This window comes from Triticum aestivum, chromosome 3B, assembly GCF_018294505.1.
Source record: "Triticum aestivum cultivar Chinese Spring chromosome 3B, IWGSC CS RefSeq v2.1, whole genome shotgun sequence".
In the NCBI taxonomy this organism is placed as follows: Eukaryota; Viridiplantae; Streptophyta; class Magnoliopsida; order Poales; family Poaceae; genus Triticum; species Triticum aestivum.
Window position 1 is genome coordinate 21,940,128 of NC_057801.1, and position 11,717 is coordinate 21,951,844.

The following is an 11,717-nucleotide window of genomic DNA, read 5'->3' on the forward strand; positions in this document are numbered from 1 at the left end:
AAGGTATTCTTTGCAAGTGTTGTATGTAACAGTGGTAGATAGTTTTGCAGTAAGGTAATTCGTAACAAGTGACAGGTAACAAAAGTAGCAAGTGTGCAACAAGATAGCCCAATCCTTTTTGTAGCAAAGGATGGGCCTTAAAGTACTCTTATATAAAGCAAAGCGCTTTCGAGGACACATGTGAATTTCCGCCTAGTCATGTTCATCATGTTGAGTTGATCCAAGTTCGTTACTTTGATAATTTGATATGCGGATGGACCGATGCTAAGGTGTTGTTCTTACTTGGACAAGCAACCCAGTTATGATTACCCCCTCTCGCAAGCATCTGCAACTATGAAAGAACAATTAAGATAAATATAACCATGAAATATGTGGATCCAAATCAGCCACTTACGAAATAACGCATAAATTGGGGTTTAAACTTCTGTCACTCTAGCAACACATCATCTACTTATTACTCCATAATGCCTTCCCTTAGGCCCAAACTATGGTGAAGTGTCATGTAGTTGACGTTTACACGACACCACTAAAGGGAGCAACAACGTACATATCATCAAAAGTCATAACTAGTACAATGATTATTTATAACAAGACTTCTACCATGTCCTCGGAAACAAAAGTAACTACTCACAAATGATCACCATGTTCAAGATCAGAGGTATAATAATTATGAATAAGGATTTGAACATATTATCTTTCACCAAGTAAACCAACAAGCATCAGCTACAAGACGTAATCAACACTACTAGTAACCCGCAAGTACCAATCTGAAATTTCGAGACAAAGATTGAATACAAGAGATGAATTAGGGTTTGAGATGAGATGGACTAGTGCAGAAAACACACATCATGTAATTATCTCATGCCATCATGTTTAGTTAGTCATCATATCTTTGAATTATGTAATGCTATGCTATCCAGTTTAGATAGACATTATATATGTGAAATTATGTCATGCTATCCTTTTTAGTTAAACAATATATATGTGAACTATTTCATGCCCTCTTTTTTCACACTATTTATTGCATTTGTCTCTCATACAAGGTCTATATATTCAACTACTTTTCTTGTTTATTAGCCATTTGAATTGAAGGGGGTGATGGCAGTATCTAGCGGAGTAAAAACATGGTTTTCAAATAAAACAGTGATACCTCTTGGTGGAGATAGCACCCCAGTTGTACATGCATAAGAACCAGTCCTACCACACATAACCCAGACTCTCGCAAATTGTACCCCTACTCTGATGGACACAGAACCAGGTTCAGCCAAACTAACCCCAACCTCAGCAGATAGAAATTTTGTTCCAGTTGACATAGCACCATCTCTAACATAGAGCTCCCAAACAACAACAGTTAGTAAGGCAGCTCCAGTGTCCAAAGCGTCAGGACTACCATGGCGAACCCCAACTCCACCAGTTAGTACACCTATTCCTGTGGACGAAGCACAACCAGTCATTCGTAGTTTAGCATATATCACAGTTGGTGTTGTTAAATCATATGTGTGTATCTTCCCATCATGGAAATATTATACTGAAGATGAACAAAAAAGACAGTTGCAGGTGTTCGTCTATGAGTTATGTGTAAGTAATGTTATTCATGGCAATTACTTTGCTTTGTCCCGTACATCCTACCTCCATGTTGGTTATAATACATCAAATGTTCCCATTTTTCTCTATAGAGAATGACCGATTTGGAAACTCGGGATGAGGTAACCTGTACTAATACCTCTGCTATCTTCAAGAATGTTTTGTGGCCGTATCGGAATTACCTAAAGAAAACGTACTTCACTGGCAAGGAAACTCATCAAATTCTCTTACTTTCTCCTGAGACACATTTACGGGGCGATGACTGAGAATGCCTTGTTCTGTACTGGTCCCGAGGCAAGAATGAGGTAAGGTCTATGAGATCATTTTTTATTTTGAAGTACTATATGCCTGCGTCTTACTTTACTCTGTTCGTGTAGAACAAGTGCTTAAACCTGAAGAACAATTGTTCTCATTTAAGATTCCATTGTTATGGTGCATACTGCTTTGCTCTTGTATCACTGTATTTACTCATACAAACTTATTTTTAAATTGAATGATCCAATCTACACTCAATGACACAGCAGTTATGTTTAAACATGTTTTTTTAACTGGTTTGCTCTTCTAAATTGCTCTACTGATTTCAATTTCAATTGTGTATACAGTTGGCTTCTCATATCATGCACATTACTAGCATCACAACAGAGCCAATAGTGTTGTTGTACATGTATACCCGTGGTACCCATCTGAAATCTTGTTGTGTCGTGTAGTTTCCCACACTTGTATTCTTTCAATGGCGCTTTGTCTTGAACTGATATGATTTGAACTGTGTCTCTATTTGGATTTGGCAAGACAATGCAGTGACCCCAACACATAGATATATGTTTGTTTGATGCTTTTGGTATGTACTACCTCACAACAGAAGACTTGGTAGTTTAATCCTGTCCACCCTACTACTGAACTGGTTCACCGAAATGAGTTTCATATACTACATGCTAAACCCATTATGTGTCCGCTTTTTTATTCTTTTAGAATGCTGACAGAATATTGGGAAAGAGTACCTTATTAAGCAATGGTAAAGGAAATAATGCAGATAAGGTTCAGGATAGTGAAACATCCTTGTTGGTCTCCAACAAAGCTGATAAAACAGCTCAGGAAAACTATCTTGAAAACAGTGAGACAACCCCAAAGTCATATCTTGATGTAGTGTTCGAGTTACTGACCACTACCACTCGCACAAGCTCTTCGAACTCACTGTCTGAATTAGTTCGGTTTCTTGAGTCTCAACGACAAGCTGAAAGACATCGATCAGCTATGCTATGACAAGAAGCTGAAGGACTGAGGAAGTCCCTAGAGAATTCAGATGCATACTTTCTCGTGCAACAGCAAGCGTTGGAGGATTTTAGCGCCAAACAGGAGAAAGCTAATAAGCTTGCTAAGCTTATTCCCAGCATGGTGGATACCCAGGATAACCTTTCTTGAGCTCTTCTGAAGTTGTTTCAGTTATGGACTTGTTTTGTTGTCGTGTTTATTTGCACCGGTGCCAATTTAGACGCCCAGTGTATGTAATATGCTGCTTTGTTCCATATATTTGCACTGGTGGGGAACTTTGATGCCCAGTGGATATACTATATGTAATAGCCATAATAGCCTAGCGTAAGTTGCTTACTTATTTATTTCCTTATTATCTTGTTTATTTGTTTGGTTGTAGTCACCGCAGTTCTTTTCCCGTTTGCTAGTGGCACAATAAAATATTTTTTAAAACTAGGCCACAATAACCATGGGAACATACAGACCATTGCAACCATGGTCCTACTACCTGCTATAGAGACCATGGGCCTCCTACAGGCCGTAGGATCCATGGGCCTCCTATGGGCTATAGGATCTGTGGGCCTCCTACCGGCCGTAGGATCTTGTGACGCCCCCGATTCAATCGCACACTAATCATACACGCAAATGTGTATGATAAAGATCAGGGACTCACGAGAAGATATCACAACACAACTCTAGACACAAATTAAAATAATACAAGCTTTATATTACAAGCCAGGGGCCTCGAGGACTCGAATACATCAGCTTGAATACAAACGAGTCAGCGGAAGCAACAATATCTGAGAACAGACATAAGTTAAACAAGTTTGCCGTAAGAAGGCTAGAACAAAAGCAACATGATCGAAAAGGCAAGGCCTCCTGCCTGGGAGCCTCCTAACTACTCCTGGTCGTCGGCAGCCTCCACGTAGTAGTAGGCACCCTCGGGTTTGTAGTAGTGGTCGTCGAAGGTGGCATCTGGCTCCTGGACTCCGTCATCTGGTTGTGTCATCCGAGAAGAATGGAAAAGGGGGAAAAGATGGAGCAAAGCAACCCTGAGTACTCATCCAAAGTACTGGCAAGCAAGGATCTACACTACATATGCATCGGTGTCAATTGAAATGGGTTGTATATGTGGACCAAACTGCAGAATGCCAGAAGAGAAGGAGAAAAGCTAGTCCTATCGAAGACTAGCATCTTCTGGAAATCACCATCTTGCAGCAACATGAGGGAGTAGAGTAGTATAACATAAGTCATATTTATGTTGTTGTATCAACGCTCCGAGATCCTTTCTTGACTCCCGAAGCAACATATACAAATCATGCCTCAGCATCCAGTTCTAGTTGTATCAATCGGGATACAACTCCGAGTGTCCGTTACCGTAGGACAGGCTATCGATAGATGTTTTCTTCCCTGCAGGGGTGCACCAACTTACCCACCACGCTCGAATAACTCCGGTCGGACACATTTTTCTGGGCCATGCCCGGCCTCGGCCAAACAATACGCCGCAACCTGACCTAGGCTTAATAGAGAGGTCAGCACGCCGGACTAAACCTATGCCCCCAGGTGTCATGGGCCATCGCCCCGGGAACTCCTGCACGTTGCCAGGGCGGCCGGTGAGCAGACCTAGCTACCTCGTTAAAAAGGCAGGTGCTTACCAGTCCAACCCGGCGCGCGCCGCTGAGTCGCTAATGTCTATTAAGCTTCGGCTGATGCAAACGACGCAGAACGCCCATACTATGCCCACATGATGGTTAGTGCTATCAGGCCAGAGGCCCCTCGGATCAAATATCCAAATCTTAGTGGATTAGGAACGCGCGGTAACAAGAAGAGACTCACGAAAGATGTGACCCCGTCGCCCCGTCTCGAGGACTTGCGGCAAGGGCTAAGAATGCCCGGCCACGCCTCGTAATTATCTCGCGGGCACCTTTCAGGTCAACCCGACTCCACATCACTCGCAATTAAGCTCGTGCGGGTACCCCTCAGGGTCGACCCGTCTTTAGTAGCATGGTTCAGTGTAAAGTCATAGTAACCATAGTAACTGTGTGTCTAACACCAAGGGGAACCCTGAGGAACCACCCTCGATGGATTCCACTTGATGTAATTATCAAGGTGAACGTAAGAGGAACCACCCTCGAGGTTCACACTTGAGGGGTTGCACAACAGAGTTGTATCAGAAGTGGTTAAGGAGGAAATCACCCTCGATGACCATGACCGAATAGCTACGCTACCACCCTCGGCACTCGATGGTAACTCTACAGAGTCGAGCAACAAAAGGGGCGTGATGTGATGTGAGGTGTCGGGCTCTGGTCGTCGATCACGTTGATCGAGTCGTCGATGATGAAGTAGGGACAACAAGGACAAGGTGGGGGTCACTTATGGATCACTAACCAACCTATACTAAGCAGTTTAGGATAAGCAGGTAAGTAACAATAAGCAGGTTTAAAAACAAGATATGCATCAGAATAGGAGCAATCAATTACAATAGTAAAATCTAATGCAAGCATGATAGAATGGAATGAGTGATATCGGGATGATTAAAGGGGGGGCTTGCCTGGAAGCTCCGTTGAAAGGGAAGAAGGGTCGTCGTCGACGTAGTTGATCACAGTGGCATCAACAGCGGTCTGAGAGTCTACCGGAGAGAAGAGGGGGAAGAAACAGTAAATATAGAGCAAACAGATACATGACAAGCAATAAGCATTACTGGGGGTGTTCTAACGCAGGGCTACACGATACCGGCGAAGGGGCATAACATCCAGGAAAGTTTTCCCCAAGTTTGGCATTTGCATGCGGACAAACGAACTGAAGGGGAAAGGTTCGATGTTCGCTATGCTAGGGGCATGTAACAGATGAACGGAGAGCCTATTTGAATTTGTCTCGTCGTTCTGAGCAACTTTCATGTAGAAAACTTTTTCATCCGAGTTACGGATCATTTTCTATGATTTTTTAAAGTTTTAGCAAAATTCTGAAATTATTATTAATTCGAAATTAAATGCTAAAATGCTAGGCGCACCCAGCACAGTGTACACCAAAGTGTACCCAGTGGCTGACAGGTGGATCAAGGGGTCCTAGTTGACCAGTCAACGTTTGACTGGTCAACAGGGGGGTGGGGCCCCCTGTCATAGACTGTGCCTAGTTAACTAAATCAGTTTCAACTAATCCAGTGGTTAGGCAAATTAATCCCAAGTTAATTAAGTTAATTAACTATTTAATTAACTAATCAACTAATTAATTTATTATTATATATATAGTAAAATCCTTTCTTAAGTAAACATGGGCGTGGGTCCTACTGGCAGTGGCCCATATGCCATGGCGGGCGCGGGCTATTGGGCGCTCGGGCGTGGTCGTGGGCGTGGGCGCCCGCCCACCCAAACGGCCACGGGCGTCGAGACGCGCCAGCGGGCACCGGCGCCGGACACCGGAAGTGGTCGGGGGGACGGGCGCGGCCGTAGGCGGCTGCGCCGCAGGCGGGCGGCGGCGCTAGGCGCGGCGGCAGCGGTAGGGCTGCATGGGCGGCGGCAGCTGCGGGAGGGACGACCATGCGTGGTGAGGCGGCTCGCGGTGCGCACGCAAGGAGGGGGCTGCCGGCATGGGTGACGCAAGCGCATGACGGTCGTGAGCACGAGCTCCAGTGAGTCCGGCCGTGTGATGTGCGACGTCTACGGCGATGGGTTCGGCAAGGGAGGACAAGGGTGGCATCGACGGGTTACTGGGGAGCCCAGGAACATGAGGCAAAGCGCCGTTGCGAATTCACGGCCTATGGCCATGGCGGCAACTCGAATGGTGGCGATGAGCTTCGGCAACGGCGGCCGGGTTAGCTACGGGGCGCAGGGGAGCTCGACTATAGGAAGAGGAGGAGCGTGAGCTCACCAACGTTGCTGAGACGGCCCGGGGAAGACGCACGGCTGTCGGAGCTGTTGGCGAGGCGGCGATGATCCTAGGAGGAAGAAGAAGGCCGACCCGGTGATGGAGGCGCTTCAGGCTCCTGCTCGTGGGCGTGGACGATGGTGCTGGCGGTCGTGGAGCTCCGAGACGCGCCGATGAGGGATGGGGGCGCGGTCACCGCAGCGGAGCGAGAAGCACGGCGATGGCGGGGCACGGTGGATCTAGGGCAGGGGGAGAGGAGAGAAGAGCAAGCGAACCAAAAAGATAGGGGGATATTTTGGGGGCCACGGTGGCCTCCTTATCTCCTCCCGCGGTGTTGTAGCAGCGAGGCCGGCGAGGTGGCTCGGCGGCAATGCGCGGCGCGGGTGTCAGTCGGTTGAACAGGGAAGGGGAAGACGACAGCGGAGGAGCTGTGCCAGCTGGAGGGGGGTCAGTTTCTTTTTGTTTTTGTTTTTGCCTTTTCTTTTTTTTGATTTATCTTTTATGTTAAAATCAGAGACAGCTAGGGAAAAGTTTGGGCTACCAAAATACTTTGAAAAAAAATGTGGGACTAGGACACTTAAATTCTTTCTAGTATTTGGCACTGCCACAAAGAGTTTGGGGCCATCACGAGTTGTCCAAGCATTTTTAGAAATGAAAAGGACATCTTAAATACTGTTGGACTAGATAATAAATTCACAGGGGCAATTTGGGAATTCCAAAAATGATGTCTTCAACATGACAAATATCTAGGGATTATTTGCCAGAGGATGAACTATTTTATTTGCATGAAAGAAGAAGCAAATATTTGACATGCAAATTGAATTTGAATTTGAATTTGAAGCGGATTTTGGACAAGTGGCATTTTGGCATGATGATCATGATGACATGACCTTCATTAGGGGGAGATTACTGTAGTGTGATGCTGGGGATGTTGCAGATTTGTGGGCCTCCTACGGGCCGTAGGATCCGTGGGCCTTTTACGGACCGTAGAATCAATGGGCCTTCTACGGGTCGTATAATCGATTGCCAAACATGGATCGTACTATTCGTGGACCAATAATGGACTGCAATATGGGCCGTAAAAGGGCTAGAGTGGAATCGTATGTTTATGGCCTGACCATAACGGGCCGTTAATAGGCCGATATGGATAACGGGCTTAATTCTATCGACTGGCATAACAGGTCGTTAATGGGCCGTATTTGATGACACCATGAAAACAGCCCAACGGATTGACCGGCCACAAACGGGCCGACTGCAACCACGGGCTGAACTTGGCTCACAAGCGGAACAGGCTAGTAGTGGACCATAAGTAATGAAGTGCTAGAAATGAGCCCAAGAATAAATGGGCCTTAGAAGGCCGGAAGATAACACGGGCTGGAAACGGCTCAATGGAATAATTGGTTGTTAATGGGTATAAAACGATGCACTGTTCATTATGGGTCAGTTTCACCACGGGTCATTAATGGGCCCAGAGTTACAAAGGGCCTCATATGGGCCAGAAGACGTCATGGGCCATACATGGGCCGGAAGTTACAACAGGTTGGAATCATATTGAACGGCCCACATGATGCTACTTGGCCTAATTTGGATAAGCCATAACGGGCTATGAGTTAGTGGGTTGTAATGGTCTATATGCGAATAGGCCGTTAATAGGCTTTCCGTTGGCCGACCCGCTTCCTTTTGACCAAGTCAAACGGGTCGACATTTTGACCTGAATGGGCCACTATTGGGCCAAGCCACATGTCAACGTATCATAGGCGCGTTTCGTCCATACGCTGGATGACATCTGTCCCAACGCGGAGTTGACATGTGGTTCCTTCGGTCAATGAGAATTTTATACGTGGAAAATCGCCATTGGTTGGGGCTGTTAACGGGTTATCGGATCCAAAACCTGACCCGATAGCTTAACGATGACCTTTTATGGTGGATGCCATGTGTCGGTCACCCTTGACAAAAACACTTCCATGATGCGCCATTTATCGTCATGGAAGTAGACACTTCTGTGATGATAATTTCAGTATTGTCATGGAACACTTCTACGACAGCACATGCATGAGTATCTTGATTCTGTCATAAAATCGTCATGGATGTACAAGCATGACAGAAATCGTGACCTAGTAGACTGTAACGCATGGATAATAAGGGTACAGTAATCCTTTGTTAATGATGCCATGTCACCACTGTTACTCTTGCTAAACCTCACTTGATCCAAACACATGTCAAATTCAAATTCCGAAAATAAGTCAAATTCTTATTTCTTCAAACTGTCAAGTAAAAATGTTCGATGGGTTGAAAATATTCACTAGCTAATTGTCATGAATGATTCAACATTGTTTGAGATATTTAATTTCCCTTGAAAATTAAAACAATTCCAAATCAGCTTTTTTATACTTTTCCATTTGTGAAAAATCCAAATCAATTCAAACTCCTCCCAAACTTTTTGTGGTAGTGCCAAATAATGTAATGTATTTATGTGGGCAAGTTCCATATTTTACAAAGACCAATTGGCACCTCAAAACATTGCAAATAGATTCTGTAAAATAAAAATAGAAATAAGGCCTAACTACTACGGTGTTAGTGGGCTCTAGTGGCACTATGCCCCTTGGCCCATCTAACAGAAACCAGCCCAACTCCCACTCTCATCTTCCACCTCTTGTTCACAGGAGGTTGGGTGGCTGCCCCTCACACGTTCATGGCCATGGATGGCCACGTGTCGGCCATCCAGCTCCTCCCCATCGCCTATATTTCATCCTCGACCTCCCTGCGCAAACCCTAGCTCCCCCAATTCCCCCTCGTCTCGATCTCTCCCCCTCGCTCGAGTCTGAACTACACGTCACCATGGATCTGTCGATCCCGCGGCCATCATGCTCCCCGGCGCTTGGGAGGATGTCCATAAGCTTCACCATTGTCGTCTCCTTTGCCTACGTGCATCGAATCGAGCAGGAAGGCCATGTACGCTCGGCACCGCATCGTCTTCCTCACCTTCGGCCGCCACACTGCATCACCGTCATCCTGCACTCTGATGACCCACAAGTGTAGGGGATCTATCATAGTCCTTTCAATAAGTAAGAGTGTCGAACCCAACGAGGAGCAGAAGGAAATGACAAGTGGTTTTCAGTAAGGTATTCTCTGCAAGCACTGAAATTATCGGTAACAGATAGTTTTGTGATAAGGTAATTTGTAACGGGTAACAAGCAATGAAAGTAAATAAAGTGCAGTGTAGAAAGATGGCCCAATCCTTTTTGTATCAAAGGACAGTCCTGGACAAGTTCTTATATAGAGAAAAGCGCTCCCGAGGACACACGGGAATTATCGTCAAGCTAGTTTTCATCACGCTCATATGATTCGCGTTCGTTACTTTGATAATTTGGTATGTGGGTGGACGGGTGCTTGGGTACTGCCCTTTCTTGGACAAGCATCCCACTTATGATTAACCCCTATTGCAAGCATCTGCAACTACAAAAGAAGTATTAAGGTAAACCTAACCATAGCATGAAACATATGGATCCAAATCAGCCCCTTACGAAGCAACGCATAAACTAGGGTTTAAGCTTCTGTCACTCTAGCAACCCATCATCTACTTATTACTTCCCAATGCCTTCCTCTAGGCCCAAATAATGGTGAAGTGTCATGTAGTCGACGTTCACATAACACCACTGGAGGAGAGACAACATACATCTCATCAAAATATCGAACGAACACCAAATTCGCATGACTACTTATAGCAAGACTTCTCCCATGTCCTCAGGAACAAACATAACTACTCACAAATCATATTCATGTTCATAATCAGAGGGGTATTAATATGCGTATAGGATCTGAACATATGATCTTCCACCGAATAAACCAACTAGCATCAACTACAAAGAGTAATCAACACTACTAGTGACCCATAGGTACCAATCTGAGGTTTTGAGACAAATATCGGATACAAGAGATGAACTAGGGTTTGAGAGGAGATGGTGTTGGTGAAGATGTTGATGAAGATTGACCCCCTCCCAGTGAGAGAATTGATGTGATGACGATGGTGATGATGTCCCCCTCCCGGAGGGATGTTTCCCCGACAGAACAGCTCTGCCAGAGCCGTAGATTGGTTCCGCCAAGGTTTCGCCTCGTGGCGGCGGTGTTTCGTCCCGTAAGCTTGCTTATGATTTTTTCCAGGGTAAAAGACTTCATATAGCAGAAGATGGCCACCAGAAGGCTGCCAGGGGGCCCACGAGGCCGGGGGCACGCCCTAGGGGGGCGCCCCCCCACCCTCGTGGACAGGGTGTGGGCCCCCTGATGTTGATTCTTTCGCCAGTATTTTTATTAATTCCAAAAATGACTTTCGTGGAGTTTCAGGACTTTTGGAGCTATGCAGAATAGGTCTCTAATATTTGCTCCTTTTCCAGCCCAGAATTCCAGCTACCGGCATTCTCCCTCTTCATGTAAACCTTGTAAAATAAGAGAGAATAGGCATAAGTATTGTGACATAACGTGTAATAAAAGCCCATAATGCAATAAATATCGATATAAAAGCATGATGAAAAATGGACGTATCAACTCCCCCAAGCTTAGACCTCGCTTGTCCTCAAGCGGAAGCCGAAATCGAAAAATATGTCCACATGTTTAGAGATAGAGGTGTCGATAAAATAAAATACGGACATGAGGGCATCATGATCATTCTTACAACAGCAACAAATGTATATTTTCATATGATTTCTTAAGCTTAAGTAATAATCTATTCACAATGTCAAGTATGAATCAGAAACTTCATTGAAAACTAACAACCTATAATCTTGGTCATTGAAGCAATTGCAATTTATCATAATATTGGAAGGCGTCAATATAAGAGCTTTTCAGCAAGTCCACATACTCAACCATCATTTAGTCTTTCACAATTGCTAACACTCACGTAACACTTATGGGTATGGAGTTTTAATTGGACACAGAGAAAGATAGGGGCTTATAGTGTTGCCTCCCAACCTTTTACCTTAGGGTAATGTCAACAATAATAGTCCATGCTAACTTACATCCAATTG